This window comes from Diabrotica virgifera, chromosome 8, assembly GCF_917563875.1.
Source record: "Diabrotica virgifera virgifera chromosome 8, PGI_DIABVI_V3a".
Taxonomy (NCBI): domain Eukaryota; kingdom Metazoa; phylum Arthropoda; class Insecta; order Coleoptera; family Chrysomelidae; genus Diabrotica; species Diabrotica virgifera.
In genome coordinates, this window is record NC_065450.1 from 178350891 (window position 1) to 178368636 (window position 17746).

Consider the following 17746-nt stretch of genomic DNA (forward strand, 5'->3'; position numbering starts at 1 on the left):
ATGTTTAAACAATATTTTCTTTACATTTTAAATATGATTTTGAAATTGGTAAATGGTCCTCTAAAAAATTGACAAAAGTAAAGCCTCCTGTTATTAGATTATTTAGGGCTGGTTTTAAAGTTTTTGTAAATATAAAAGCCGAGATATTATTCAAACCAAACGGTAAACAGTTTAATTAATATAAAAAAAGTTCTGTACCTAAATTTTAAATATTTTTTAGAATTTTAATGAACAGGAATAGCAAAATAGACAACTTTTAAATCTATTTTTGCCATAACCCTTGAAAATGAGCTTGAGGACTGACCTATTATAGTCTTCCAGCTTAAAATATGTGGCTTCTATAAAGCAATTCAATTGTTTTAAATTCAAAACAAAATTTCTGATTTCCGTCTTTTTAGGCACAAAAAACTACGAAAAATAAATTGTCCGTTTGTATGTGAAGAAGGAGAAATAGTAATTTTTAATTACTTTTCAAGTAATTTTTTTTTTGTCATACGACCAGTTTGGGTCTATGAGAACTTTTGGTGCTCTCTCTTCAGAGGGCGTTGTTTTAAATAAAATATTAAAACCTTGACCAAACTTAAAAATTTCTTATGTGAAGTAATCCCTTTCCATATTTTAATACAGTTAGCCATATTACCCTATTAATTTTTATTGACATTTAGTATGACATCCTGGTTGTTCTCATTTGCTTTTGGTACTGCTGTCTGTTCGATTGTTTGCATCTCGATGCTAGTAGAGGGTGATTTGAGTACTGACTTTGTCCAATTCTTGGTCTGCTCAAGGTTGGATTGAAGTTTAAACGCTGCTGATTAAAGTTGCTAGATTCTGAAAGAACTCTTGATGGATGCTGAGTGGAAACAGCAGCTTGGCTTTGTGGTATAGTCTTTGGATAAACAGTGGTCTTTTGTGGCTTCGTAATGACTTCGAGATGACTTAATAAAGCTGATTTTGTATCTTTGTTTAATATTTTTGACAAAACCAAACAAAAAATTATTGTAAGTACACTTACTAACTTTGTAATATTAAGGTAGACGATAAAAATCAATGCAGAATGTGCAAAAAGTAGTTAAATATATTTTATTCTATTCTTAAAGATCTTGATTCCGAGTCAGGTAAAAGCATTTTTTTTTACTGTTACAGATGCAAAAATAATTTTTAAATTCCTATTTTCACAGAATTATTAAACTTATCTGCAAATGTTGAGTACTGTACACTACCCATCTTGTTAATGCAAGACACAGCTGTTGCGTTATTTATTCCTAGCAAAATGTTACAATTCCTATATTCGTTGAAAAAGGATTTCAAGCCACTATATACTGCTAGTAACTGAAGTAAATACATTCATATGTAGTTGTTGTTCATGACTCCAAAAACCATGAGTTTTGTTATCAATGCAGCATACCCGCCATGCTAAAAGATATATGCATCGCAAAATATTTCAAGTACATAATTGGATTATTTTATATTTTGCTCACTAATTGGTATGTTATTTAACCACCAATTGTAATCGTTTTTAAGTATTTAGGTATGGTCATTTTAGTGTTATAACTATTAGTTTAAGAAAGAGGCTACTTTTCTTTTTTATTTATTTATATATTTTTTTTTAGTATAATTTTCCATATTTAACTTCCATAAATGGACGAACTGTTACAAACTGACCGATTAAGGCTGCAAATGATCTTATTTTACATGTACTTTTATTTTTGATGTTCTGAATACTATTAGATATTTTTTTTTTGTCAGCAGGTGTAAAATATATCAGGTTCGAATCTATTCACACATAATTTAATTTATCTAACATAAAATAATTCAAAAATATCTTATAAATATCTTGGTCTTTTGGGATAAAACCCAAAAATATCATATAAATACCTTAACTCTACCAGTTTCTGTTGCAAATTTTCATATTTCCGCCTCTTTCGGGATACATAATTATTCTCTGATGACTTTTGTGGTATTTTAAACACTTTCTAATAATTTTTATAAAACTATTTGGAAAACACTTGTGATCAGTACACGCACAGAAAAAAAACAGTGATGCGCGGACGTCACTTGTCAAGAAGCTTAATAATCTTCTTTTTCTTCTTCTGCTTTTTTAAACTGTGATCAGCGGCCCGAAAAGACCACTACCATAAGTACAAATGTTCGAAATGTTATGTGAAGGACAATTTTCAGATTATTAACAAGTCTCTATAATCGTACTTAACCATATACAAATACGTGGTGGATTCGACAAATATTCAAAATATCTCGATAAACAGTGGCTTATCAAAAAAGTACTAGGAGGCAAAAAAGTTTTAAAAACATTGTGTTTCACTAATGGTGCCACAATAATAATTTATTTGGAACGTACACAAAAGTTTGGGGGGGTTTAAGGGAACAAGACCCCCATAAAATTTTTATGGGGTGCACAAATTTCACTTAATTTTTTATTTAAGATATTGCTGTCATAAGAATGCCACATGTCCATTTTCAATAAAAAATCTCTAAGAGTTCTCGATATATGAAAAAAAATCGATTTTCATTTTGTAACTTCAAAGGGCTGTAACTTTTTTTGTGTGCACTATTGTATATAGGTAAGTGAGGTTCAATCGATTTATTTTTGACCCCAGAATCTGTGGTATAATTTATGACCAATCTTTTCGGGACACCCTGTATAATAGTAACCAAATTGAAGTCAATTTGATATACGGAGTGTTAAAAATATTGTTTAATTCTCGGATATAAATTATGAATATTTGAGATTAAACAACGATCGATTCAGTAATTCAACTTTATTATTTCAAACTTATTTCAAAAACAACAAACAGTATTAAAATATTATTTCAAGTATGATATTTAAAAAGTTTTCGGTTGTTTCGTCGTTTCCCTTAAACAAACAAATTGTTTTATGAATAGAATTTCTCGATGTTAAAGGATTGAATAATTTAACTCAGTTAATACAAAATGCCATTGTCTTTATGTGAAGGTTTTCAAAGGTAAAACCCAAGTAGACACTTAATAAAACAATTTTGTTTTGTGGTTTTAATCAACTGCTACCGTAAGATGGAATTTTCTCTTATTATGTTTTTGGAAAACCGGTCGAGCTTGCGATGATTGTTCTTTGACAATATAAATATATTGCTTAATATTTCTCACTTATTTTAATTATTTAGTTTATTATTCTAATTGGGAAATAAGCCACAATTTAACTTGAAAAAGATTTTATTAACGTTTCGACTTCCCCTTCGGACGTCGTGGTCAAAATACAAAATATTAATAAATTAAACAAAAATGCTGTTTAGTAAAAAAAATTGTCTAATAATTTAATTTAATCTGACTCATTCATGTCGGCAATTGAGACATATATTATACATTTTAAAGTAGAAGACTTTAAAATGATATTGCCAATATTTATGAGTTGCGTTCCTGGGACGACTTTACTGAAAGATAGTTCATTCGATTACATGAAATCAACTTCAACTCAAGAGTATCCGTCACAAAAAAATCATAGCATGTGATTTTTTGTCCTTAAAAAGATAACCACATACAATGGTGACAGAAAAATTCTCGTGTTAGTGAGAATTTTGCTGTCTAGACAGTTCCGGGGGTCTAAGGGAACAAAACCCCATACAACGATTTTTGTAGGGTGTACAAATTTCACTGTTATTTTTTTTAAGATGTTCATTCCGTAAAAATGCCACATGTCGATTTTCAATAAAAAATCTCTAATAGCTTTCAATATATTGGAAAAACCGATTTTCATTTTGTAACATCAAGGGGCTATAACTTTTTTTATGTGCACATTTGTACTGTGGTAAGTTAGGTTCAATCGAACTATTTTTGGATCCAAAATATGTGATTTAATTTATGAACTGCATTTTTGTTACACCCTGTATATGTACCAAAGAGTGTCACGAAAAAGGCTTATATTTTGCTAATTTCTCTGGTCAAAAACGTTACTGCGTTAAATGAGAGAAAACAACCTCATAACCTCATTCCAAAACAAAAATGAAAGTAAAAATAAAGTCAAAATCAGAATATGACCGGATTCTAGACGCAATTGCTCGAAATCAATTGCTCGAAAGCAACTGCTCGAAAATCAATTGATCAAAATAAAATTGGATCGAATAGAAAAGAAAATGATGTTTATTCACAATAATTCAAAATATGTACCTACTTAAATAAACAGGGTGATTCATTAAGAATTTCCAATCTCTGAGTTGTAGATCCTAGACTTCAAATAAATAGGATTTAACCCAAATAACTTAGATAAAATGTGGCTCGTTACTGAGTTACAGGGTGTTTTATTTAAAAACTTAATAACTATTTTCACTCAGTACTTTAACACTTTTGACGTATCCTTGTCACACTTGGCAGAAAGTGTAAGTACTGTGTACCCTATTAAATTATGATAAAAAACGTTTCTGGCTACTACCAGAGGCGTACGACACGGAAAAGTGAATTGTTGACCCTTACAAATTCTACGCCACTGACGGAATTGCTATTTTAGGAGAATTATTATATTCTCCAATGCTTTTCATGTAACAATATATTCTTCATTCGTAACGAAAAAATAATTAGTTTACGAGATATTTGAACTTAAATATGGAGGGGCACAAAACATTAATCAAAATAGCTGTTTCTTTTCATTTTTAACTTCAAATATCTCGAAAACTACCGACTTTATCGTTACGAATGAAGAGTATATTGTTTACATAGAATGGATTAAAGAATCTAAACATTGAGCTACGATAGCAATGGGAGCGTTCAAGTATTACGTAACGCGATTTTCGAAGATTTCTAACCCCCCCCCTACGTGACGCACTCTTATGGGACTTTAACTATTGCGTAACGCAATTTTTGAAGATTCTTGACCCCCTCCAACCTGCGTTACGTAATACTTGAACGGTCCCAATTCTGCCAGTGTCGTAGAATTTGGGAAAGGTCAACCATTTAATATACCTTGTCGTACGTCTTTGGTAGTAGCCAGAAACGTTTGTTTACCATAATTGAATAGGGTACACAGTACTTACACTTTATGCCATGTATGACAAGAATACGTCAAATAGTGTTAAATTTTTAAATAAAACACACTGTAGCTCAGTAACGCGCCACATTTTATCTAAGTGATTTGGGTTAAATCTTATTATTTTGAGGTCTGGAATCTACAACTCACAGGTTGGATATTTTCAATGAATTACCCTGTATTAACACACAAGAACAACATAAAAAACATTAGGTTAATGAGCAGATCCATGCCCTTTAGCGTTAGGTTGGTTCTGTATAATGTTTCTCATCAGGTTTCTACTTTTTTTTCCTTTTGTTGCTTCGGTTTTGGACGGACGTCCAGATTGAAAAAAAAAAGAAGTAGAAACCTGATGAGAAACATCACACAGAACCAACCTAACGATAAAGGGCATGGATCTGTTCATTAAATGTTGTTCGTTTGTGTTAATACAGGGTGATTCGTTAAGAAGGTCCAACCTCTGACTTGTAGATTCCAGACCACAAAATAATAAGATTTAACCCAAATCACTTAAATAAAATGTGGCTCGTTACTGAGTTACAGGTTGTTTTATTTAAAAATTTAATAACTATTTTTACGCAATGCTTTAAAACTATTTGACATATCATTGTCATACTTGGCAGAAAATGTAGGTACTGTACTCCCTACTAAATTATGATAAATAAACGTTTCAGGCGACTACCATAGGCGTAAAACAGGGGATAGTGAATGGTCTACCCTTCCCAATTTCTATGCCACTGGCGGAATTGCTATTTTAGTTCAATGTTTAGATTCTTTAATCCATTCTATGTAAACAACGTACTCTTCATTCGTAACGATAAAGTCGTTAGTTTTCGAGATATTTGAAGTTAAAAATGAAACGACACAGCTATTTTGATTAATGTTTTGTGCCCCTCCATTTTTAAGTTCAAATATCTCGCAAACTAATTATTTTATCGTTACGAATGAAGAATATATGGAAATACATGGAAAGCATTGGAGAATATAATAATTCTCCTAAAATAGCAATTCCGTCACTAGCGTAGGATTTGGAAGAGTCAACAATTCACTTTCCCGTGTCGTACGCCTCTGGTAGTAGCCAGAAACGTTTATTTACCATAATTTAATAGGGTACAGAGTACTTACACTTTCTGCCAAGTATGACAAGGATACGTCAAAAAGTGTTAAATTACTGAGTAAAAATAGTTATAAAGTTTTTAAATAAAACACGCTGTAACTCAGTAACGGGCCACATTTTATCTAAGTCATTTGGGTTAAATCCTATTTATTTGAGGTCTGGGATCTACAACTTAGAGATTGGACATTCTTAATGAATCACCCTGTATAAGAAAGATACTTTTAATATGTTATTATGTGATACTCTACGCAATCTGTATCTGTAGAGTAGGGAGTGTGAGTCAAGTCCCACAGCACTTAGGCCACAATTGACCCACTGTACATCCTCCCAGGGGGTTGTCGTCCTTAGTTCATTATCCATCCTGCCATTTTCAGGAAGGTGGACAAATCACCTGGTGACATCTCCCCTATATCGGCAGGTGTAGGCCAAGGCTCGCCGAACGCATACTCTCGTATTGACGATAACTCCGGACATTCACATAGGACATGCTCGACAGTTTCGTCATCTCGTTCACACCTTCTGCATAGAGATGTGTCTACTAGCCCCAGTGTGTGGAGGTGTTTTTTTAGTTGACAATGGCCAGTTAAAAAACCAACGGTCAAGCGTAGGTTTTTCCTGGTCATTCTCAAGTACTTTTCTGATGCTGACTTCCCAAGGTTCCTTAGTGTTACCTTGGCAAGTTTACAGCCTGGCCCTTCTTCCCATCTTCTTACGGTTTGCGTGTGGGAGTGATATTTGACAGTTTCTGCGATTGTTGTAGTCAACAAGCCAAAAAGATCACAAGGTCCTAAGAGTCTTAGGCCTGCTACCCTTCTAGCCAGCTGGTCAGCAATGCGGTTGCCTTTATTTCTGTTGTGTCCTTTAACCCACCTCAGGATGATGTTGTTACCATCCGAAGCTTGGGCTAGTGATTCATGACACTCCATTACTAGCCCTGATATGACGCGTGGTCTGTTCAGGGTTAGTAGCGCTTGTCTGCTGTCTGTGCAGATTATTACAGTTTTGCCGGCTATACCTTTCCCGATTATCTCTTTTGCGGCTATAGAGATACCAGCCAGTTCAGTCTGAACTACGCTGGAATTTTTGCCCATGCCCCATTTTATACTAAGGTTCAATGATCTGGATTATATTCCACATCCTGAGCCTTCTTTCGTTTTGGAGCCATCGGTGTAGATGCAATATGCATTTGCCACGTTTGACTCCCTATGTTGTCTTGTTTCGATTTTGTAGGGTTTGTCGAAGACAAACGTAGGTTTAATTGAGTCGCATCCATGGCCCGCATGCAGCTGGGGCAGTGCCTCCAGCTCACCCCGCCAGAAACGACATCTCAATTGTCCCATTCCTACATCAAGGTTTGCACCCGCTGAGCGTAACCTCATCATCGTCATCGGCGCCACCTCTCTGACATATACGTCTAAAGGGGTAATGCCAATGAGCAACTCCATTGCAGCAGTTGGTGTTGTTTTCATGGCACCTGTTATATTTAGGCAAGCCATCCGATATTCTACGCAAACAAACACATATATGAATTTGTGGTTGATAATTATTGTTTATTAAACGCAATAACCTATCAGTACTTTTTCTATATATCTTCTACACTATGAGCCACTTGAGGTTGTTCGTCACTTATGTACTGTTAAATTTTTAGTTCTTTAAACTTTGTTCTCGTTTTAGGTTTCGGACGGAAATAAATTTTCTTATGCTTGGATGGTAGGGTGGAACGAAAGGATAGGAAAAAAGTTTTTATCTTTCATGAAACTTTCTAATAGAACCCGAAAGTTGCCTTATCATGTCTACAATAAAACTACAAAATATTTTTGTTCTAGGTTTACATTTTGAGGTGCCGCAAGAGCTTTGAAAAGATGGGTTTTAACAAAAAATACAGAATATTTCAAATATTTTATATATTTGACCTGGTGACGTAGCTAATATTTTTTAGTCGAATATTGTTTCTAATAACAGTTAACATTGCTATCATTGCTATAAATGTGTACACATTGCTATAAGATTTCTTTAGTTACAATATTCATCTTGATACTTAAATAAAATGGTTTGTTGTCTCAAACTTGGGCATGATTTTTGGGAAGAAATCTTTGCTCTAACAAAGCCATTTTTACTTCAAGACCACAGGCACTAAGAGATGACACAGTCACGAGCTTTATGGCTCTTTTCACTGCCTGTGTATGGCAGGGGAAACACGGAAAATCCACAAACTGTACCTGACAATTAGGGTCTCCTGCTTCAATTATATATTTTTTTAGTAATTTTTTTCTGTAATTATTAGGTTTGTTCTAGCATCAGTTTCAAACGGTTTGAAACCATCAGCAAATAGTGGGCCAGCGCGAGTAGAGGGGATAGCACTGGTGACTGTATTATGTTTTCACACTGACCAACTGTTTGCTGACGGTTTTTGACTAGTTTGACTGTTTGCTAGAACAAACCTATTATATTCCGACGTTATTTAAAAAAAAATGTTTAAATAAATTAGACTGTTTATTAATAAACGTTTAGAAAAATAAAATATTTGTAATAACCACAAAAATTGCATACAAATTAAAAAAAGAAAGGTCAAAATCCATTGAGTAAATCCGGAGATATAGAAAATGATAGTAGTTTTAAGTTGGCTTTTTTTGGTTTTGAACTCATGCATTTGTCGGCTCCCAGCTCCCCCTTCACTTACCACAACTAGTCACCATTTGAACTACATTTTTAAAAACTCGTGTAAAATACCAGCTTTTTGAATATGTAAAATGATTTTTTCTACGGAAAATATTAAAATTATTCTAAATGTTTATAAACTACACAATTTCAAAAATTTGGCATTAGGATTTTTAACTATATTAGATCATTTTTTATCTTTTTTTATTACATTTTTATAGCATCACTTTTCTACTTTCATTTAGCATACGCAGCATTGCCCTATCTTCATTATTTTCTGTCTTATGTTATTGCAAAATAAAGGTCTCTGGGATAAACAAATAGAATAACTTTTAAACTAACTAATGGATCGGTCTCAAATTTTGAGGGTTGGTTAAATACTCCAATATCCAATTTTGGGTGAAACACTAAAGTTCTAAGTTAGTTTTAGTAAAACTTATTAACAAATAACGATTTTCACTTATTTTGCAGTTTGCGAAGCAACAAATTAACTTTTTGACTTTTAAAAATCGGCATTTAAAACATTAAATTTTGTTATTTTTTTGTCAATTATTTAGCTTTTTAATGGGGTGCTAAAAATAAAAAAAATCGTGTTTTTTGCACTAATTTTTAATAAAGTGGAACTTCGATAACTCGGATTAATCGGGACCGCGGCCGATCCGGGTTATCGAAAATCCGGGTTAGCCGGAGAGTATGGTAAAAATTAATAAAATACGGTATACTTATAGATAAAGTCCGTTATAATTAAAATAATATGAAATATATATGCACAGTACACATCTAACTTACCTATAATTGTATAGAGTATAGTATAGTATAGACAGTATAGAGTATTGTTCATTTCTAGGTAAAAAAACTCAGTCAGTTTCGGTTGTGTCAATTTCGTCTGCCATCGGAACAATGTTATGTTATTTAAGAACAGTGGCTCTTTCATTCTTTAAAAGACCATTGTTTAAAAAATAATTTTTTAAAAGACAGTTGGAAATAAATAAAGGAATAGCAGGTGCCTGTTGTTTGCGATAGCCCCAGATAATTAACATCGCTCTGCCGTCGCCGCCGTGTGCCATGATTCATTTTTACTATCGTATAGTTCAAATTACACAATTACCCATTATCTCGCAAATATTATATTATGGTCGAAGTGAAGTTTTATCAATGAAACTCGATATTTTTAAGACATTCCAGAAGAGGCTGCAGATAAAATGTTTTAACATAATACATACATTTTTATTGTTGAAATGTTTGTCTCATGAAAATCGGTCTGGGTTATCCGGACTTCTGGGTTAATGGGGGGCCGACTTATCGAGGTTCCACTGTAATTAAAAAACGGGCGCGAACACTAGGCAAGAAATAGGTAGGTTTTCTTCCTATAGATCTACAGTAACTAAAAAGTAGTCAGCTATAAATTCTTTCACTCTAACTTTTCCCACGCATCAGGACTCATTTTCAAATAAATTATGTCAAAACATAAAGTGAAACGAACGTCGATATGTATTTACATTTGGATACTGTATACTATATACTATACACATCGGCATACGTTTCACTTAATGTTTTGAATTAATTTGAAAATGAATCGTGATGCATGAGCAACGATAAAATGGAACAATTTTTACCTGGATATTTGAGTGTCCCGAACATGGTCTACTTCTAGCTTATTTCCCTGGAGTATAATGTATCCTATTTAACGTACCTTTTGGTGTCTCTATTTGTATTATTATGAAGAAATATTTAATTTTAATAGATACATAATTTTGTTTTTTATTTGAGAAATTTTTATTTCGAGCAATTTTCATGTCGAGCAATTCGTTTTTGAGCAATTGATTTGGAGCAATTGATTTTGAGTAATTGCGTTAGAGCAATTCACCGGTTACCATATGACCGAATATTATAATAAGTATTTCGTGTATTGCAATTTACACTCTATTGACCTATATACATATACACACTCATTAACATGAATATTACGTTCTCGGGCTTTAATTATAGCTCAAAGCGTCGGGATATATCTCGGTTGAGATTGGCTATAAAATCTAACTTTTTCATAACAAGTCCGTAGTAAATCATGAACTGACGGTGGAACACTTTTAAGCTTCTCAATATTATTTGGATTAGGAAGCTTAGTTGACCTATATCAGGGGTTCTTTAGCCATAAAGACATTCATACTTCATTGAACTTTCGAGTATAATATATGATCGATAATACACAACATAGTCATTATGATCACTAGCTAGGCAAACCTTTTTAGATCTACATCAATTCAATATATCTTTTTCAAATATCAAAAAATTGTTAAAGTTTAAACACGCTTTTAAAAGATCCTCATTGATTTTAACAGTTCTGGCAAATTCATTCACATTCAGCATTCAGGTGTTCAGTTAGTGAATATCGTTAGGTTAGTAGCGGATTGATACGAGTTTTTTTATCTAGACTTAATACTTACTTCGTTTCTGATTGCATGGACTAATCCTAAAGATAAAAAAGCCATGGGAAGATGATTTGAAACGCTTCACACACGGATTTCTATCACATCAGCTGTTTATGCCCTCTTATTCTTTTATTTTTGCCTTTTTTATGACGTGGCAACGTGCTAGTTTTATACCAATATATCCACATATCATCATACGATAAAGGCAGTCGCCAAGCACATTCGCACAAGAAAGGTTCAGCATACGTGTCGACCAAATCATATGGGTAAGACAATCCCTTAGCATGCATCATAATCTCTTCAAAGTGGTCGTGTTTATCAAAACTTTAGACAGTTCAAAGTGTAGCGGACTTATCTTATATTTTACTGTTTAATTTAGTGTCTTAAAACGAATAAAGTCAATATCTTTCACACGTTGTAATCACTTAACCATCATCTTATTCAAGTTATTTATCGCGTCAAATGGTCTTCGAACCGTATTCATCAACTTTCGATAAACGATCCAGTATAAACTATTCACATCACAATTCTGCTCACAGTCCTTATCCAGTTGTTACCTCTGCAAAACTACCTCCCTCCTGTACCTTCTGTACCTATATATATATATATATATATATATATATATATATATATATATATATATATATATATATATATATATATATATATATATATATATATATATATATATATATAATCGGTTTAAAACGTCCTCAGACGTCTTCCGATGCCCAATCTCCATGCATCTCTATCTTCCCAAAGGTCTTCGTCTAAACCTCTCTCTCGGATCTCTCTGTCTATTCCTTCTCTCCAGCTCTTTCTGGGTCGGCCTCTTTTTCTCTTACCATGTGGTGACCAATCTAGAATCTGTTTTGGCAGACGGTGTTCTGGCATTCTCTGCACATGTCCATACCACTTTAGTTGTTGTACTCTTATATCTTCGACAATCGTATGTGTGACTCCCATAATCTCTCGTATACGTTCGTTATTAATTCTTTCGAGTTTTGATTTTCCTGCGGCACGTCTCCAGTAGTCCATCTCCGTGGCTTGTAGTGTTCTTTCAGTAGTTGTCTTTAACTGCCACACGTCACTTCCATACATTACTATGCTCTTTATAATAGTATTGTATATTCGATGTTTATTTTTTTTTGATATATGTTGATCCCAAATAATACTATTTAGTTGAGATATGGCCCTTCTACCTAGAGTGTTTCGTTTTTTATAGCCTGATCTGATTTGCCGTCGTCCGTGATTTCTACTCCTAAATAAGGATATTTATTGTTGTACTTAATGTGTTGTCCGTCGTTTAAAACTAGATTCTGTTCGTTGTCACCGATGTTCGAGTACATTGTTTTCTCTATGTTAACTTCTAATCCCCATTTTTTGTACTCTTCGATTAATTTCCGAGTCATGTATTCCAGATCGTCATAATCGTTGGCAATCACAATTTGATCATCAGCAAAACATAGAGTGTACAGGTTGTTATTATTTAATTGTATACCCATGCCGCTCCACTTCCGCTTCCAAAGTTTTAATGCTTGTTCCAGAAATATTTTGAAAAGTGTCGGCGATAGGCAGCATCCCTGCTTCAGTCCTTTGTCTACTACAAAACCTTTGGAAACATTCGTTCCTATTTTAACTTTGGCGTTGGCGTTATCATATAGTTTTTCCACTGCTGTTATGAGATTTGAGTTGATGTTCGTTTGTCTTAGAGTGTTCCATAACTTGTTTTGGGGGATGCCATCGTAGGCCTTTTTTAGATCAACAAACAAAAAGTGGACTTCTTGATCTACAGCAACCTTTTTTTCTATAAGTTGAGTGATACAAAAAAGGTGGTCTATGGTCGATCTACCAGCTCTAAAACCCGCCTGTTCTTCTGCCTCCATATCAGTGTATTCTCTTTCTATTCTATTTTTGATCATTTTCCCATAGATTTTACTAATGGTACTAGTAACTGCTATTCCACGGTAATTGTCGCAGTTTTGTTTGTTTCCTTTTTTATGTAAAGTTGAAATGGTAGAGGTTTTAAATTCAGCTGGAACCTCTACTTTGTTTATGCAGTTTTGAAAGAGTATTGTCAGGTGTTCATATAGTTTTTCAGTTCCATATTTTATTAGTTCTGAGGGTATATTGCCAGGTCCGGGTGCTTTTTTGTTTTTGAGTGAAGTACAGATATCCTTTACTTCCTTTTTCGTGATTCTTATAGGAGATGCTTCGACGCGTATGTTTTGGTTATTTTCTTTTATTTTGAATTCTCTTCGATCTTCTTGCAACAGTTTACTGAAGTACATGTCCCATGTTTCTAACGAAATTGGTGAGATTAAATCTTTTTTCTTGTCGTTGGTCCTAAGAGATTTAATAAGTTTCCAGCTTTCTGTACTTCTGGTTCCTCCTATATACGTATTTATTTTTTGACAGTTTTGATCCCAGGATTAATTTTTTTTCTGTCTTATCATTTGTCTTACCTTTGCTTGATGGTTTTTGTAATTAGACCAATTGGTATCTGTTTTTGCACTTAAATAGTGTTCATACTTTTGTTTCTTTTGTTTTATCGCTGTGTCTATTTCTTCATCCCACCAGTATGGAGTATTTTTGTTTTTCTTTTCGTAATATCCAAGGGCTTCTTTTGCTGCAGAGTGAATACTTTCTCTAATGTAATTGTAGTGGTCTTCGATGTTATTGAAATTTATGTTTTCAAGCTTCTCGTTCAGTCTGTTTTGATACAATATTTTTACACTATCTTGTTCGAGGCTTATAAGATTATATCTTACATCTTCTGCCATCTCTGAGCGAACTACTGGTTGTTCCTTCTGGCATCTTCTTAAAAACATTATTTTTGCTTTTAAGAAGTGGTGATAGCTTCCACAAACTGCACCTCTATAAGCTCTTACGTCGTAGATTTTAAGATTTGATCTTTTGCGTACAATCAAGTAATCTATTATAGATTTTAGATTCCTTGTTCTCTGTCCCCAGGTGTATTTATGTACTTCTCGATGTTGATAGAATCCATTTGTAATACGGAGCTGGTTCTGTTCGCATATGGTGATGAGTCTGGTCCCATTGTCATTTGTTATGTTTTCTCCGTAAGGACCAACTATTTTACAGTGTTGTTTGTTTCCGACCCTGCCATTAAAATCTCCAAGCAAGATTAATTCCCTCGTATATCCTATGGATGTTATTTCTCGGTTTAGTTTCTCGTAGAATTCTTCTTTCTTGTTAACCAGTGCATCGTCGTTAACTGCATATACACCTATTATTGTTAGTTTATGACCATGTATATTCAGGTTTATTTTAATTAGTCTTTCATCTATGGCTTCCCAAGTGGTGATATATCTTCTTAAGCTTTTACGAATAATTATTGAGACTCCTTGTTGTGCTCTTTTTTCTTTTGATATGCCGCTATAGAAATGGTCGTAATGTCCTAAGTTTTCTGACCCTGTACCTTTTTTCTTGGTTTCTGTTAACACCACTATGTCCATATTGAGCTTCTTTGTTTCATGCATTACTTCATTGATTTTTGTAGAGAGACCCTGTACGTTCCATGTTCCTATATTCTTGATCCATTTTCGTAGCTTAAGTCGTCGTGTTTTATTCCATCCGTTCCGAAGCTGTAGATTTGGCTTTTTAACATTTCTACATTTTTCTGAGTATTGAGGAGTTAGCCCAATGCCTCAACCCCCAACCTGGAGGACCGAGTGATTTGTTGTCAAGGTTTTCTTCCTCTAGCCTTTGATGGTTCAGCATCTAACTACAAGGCAGCAGCTTCGCCTGTACCCTAGGCAGGGGCCCCTACAGGGTGCTATCATCCGGGCCAGATGAACCCTGGTTTTTTAACGAGGTTGTTACTCCTCCCCCTTCCTCCTTTATCCGGGCTTGGGACCGGCAACATAACAGCTAAACTACTCAATTCGCCTAGCCGTCATGCAGGCGGAGTTACCTTCTGTATCTTCTTGTACCAATTATCATACCTTCTCTGACCAATACTATACTGTTTAATTGCATTACAGTAATAGCAATATTGGTGCTCCTAAAAACTCATAAAATACTACGGACTTATAAGCTTGGTCAATCATATCAATCACATCACTAAAACCAAAGAATACTCCATCCAACCTTGAGACTTGTCGATAAGGGTGATAGTAGAACCGAGTAAGTAAATTATTACCTTTTGATTGTTAATTATCTTAAAAGTATCCGATTTATTATTAGTCTATGGTCTATTAATTATGCTTACCGCATTTGAAAGTTCAAGTCAAATTCTATCGGTTTTGATTACTTTCATTGCTAAAAATTAATTTTTTTATTGTTAAAGAAACCTATAAACACATAGTGATTGAATTATGTTTTCAATGCATTTCTCATTTTAAATCCAATGAGTAGGCGCGCATACACACAATTTCTACGTAGATTACGTTATATGTATTACTTACATTATAATTACGTACATTAAAACGCATGCAATTGGGCAAGGAAACACTATGTGTTTATGGCTTTTTTTAACAAAGAAAAACTTAATTTTTAGCAATGCAAATAATCAAATCCGATAGAATTTGACTTGAACTTTCAAATGCAGTAAGCATAATTTTATTGCTATTTTATTTTTTAATCAAAAGCTATTCGTGTTCAAAAATTGCACTTTTTCGATTTTTTTAAAGTTCAACCGCGTTTATCTCGAAAACTATGCATCGTACGAAAAAACTTGTAGGACCATTTTTTGCTGAGAATCACCCAAAAAATATAAAAAATGTTTTGTTTTGCGAAAAATCGCTGTTATGTAATTCCTCAAGTTCTTTGTTTATATCAATCTTATCGACATCCGGATCAACGGTTACCCAAAAAATTCGTGTTCTACGGGTCAAAATAAATAAAAAAAACTTGGGTAAGTCCATCTGAATTAAGGAGGCCGTGGTACTCCCCCTGGCGACAGGACTAGTAAGCATCCAAATCCTACTTGCTCCCGGGACATACAGAGATGTCTGTTGATTCTATGCATTCTGTTATAGAAGGCTCTGTAAGAAATACTATTGTATAGGCCCCTTCGTAATGGGCTACAGTTTGTCAGTTAGCTAGAAAAGAACCAAAGCCTTATAACGTCAGTTATTTGGATCATACAGATTTCCAAGGTTATGGAAGCTTTGCTGACAAATATTTTCGCGGTAATTTATCTGGAAAGATAAGCAAGATCAGACTTGCTACTTTTAAAAAGTCTAAAATCAATCAGATGTCAGTCAAATATAGCATGAGATCCGCTGAAGAAGAAGAAATTATTTCTATCATCATGGGAGGAATAAATTCAAAGGTCGTGGACCAATTGTACAAAACATCTTTGCCCATAACTAAACCAAAATATAACGATTTAAAAAAACTTTGTGATGATCAGGTGATCCCCAAATTGTTCCAAGAGGAATATCTAAATTTACCTCCAGTTACAGGAATTGATACCCTCGCAGAAACGGACATAGGCGACATTATGTAAAACTTTGTTTTAGATATTAATTTTTTTTTTCATTTCACATCAGTTAGCCGTATATGTTTAATACCCAAACTCATTGTACACAAGATTTATCTTGTATAACGAACGAGTTTTTGTTTTTATACTTTATTATATTAATATAATTTTCTAAACGTTATTTTATTTCTGATAACCGTCACCCTAGATATAGGTAAGTGTCAAATTAAAACTAGAGTGCAATAATTATGTTTAATAAGGTATTAGATGACTCGTAATAATGTGCCTTTGTCGTTACAATTACTTCTTCAGTTTATTGAATTTTAGTTATAATAATAATGTTTTCAATTAAACTTCTTTTAAAAATCTTAGTTTTTTTATTTTTTTGTTTACTTATTTAGTACAAGAATAGGTAGCTACTTAATTTATTCATTGCCTAATTTTTATTACTTGTTAAAGTACTTAAGTGGTTTTTCTCGGGGCATTTTAGAAAGTATTGCGTCATATAATTTGTTCTGCCTAGCAGATATAAAAGTTTACCAATGCAGTTGAATTGTTTTTATGCATCTCATAATTTGGTAAGAGTGGTGGTTAATGCGTTTTTCCTTACCCAAATAAAGTGTCTGTGTCTACATTAAATTGTTTTGCCTTATTTTATATTTTGACTAAAATCATTAAACGCCACTTATTTTTATTTATATCTATCCTTCTAGTTTCTAAACTGACCGCAGATAAAGAGTTTAAAAATTCTGACATACCGTTATTTTTAATATCGAGATAAGAGTAAAATTGAATTTTTAATGAATTTTTTTTGTAAAATTATAACTTTAATTGGCTCCTGTAAAGTTTAAAAAATGGCGCTTCAAGTGTTTTGCTTTTACACCGTCGAATATGAAAAGTCTCCTTATAAGCAAGGATTTGTTTCTTCCCCTAAAATTACGTCTAGTTAAATACTACATTTTTCCGATCTTACTATAAGGTGTGGAGACCCGGGGTCGTATTTTCGAATTCAATCGAATTTGTACGCATACGAGTTAACTCGAATGAAAAATTTCGTATACGAATCTGAATCTGTATTTTTC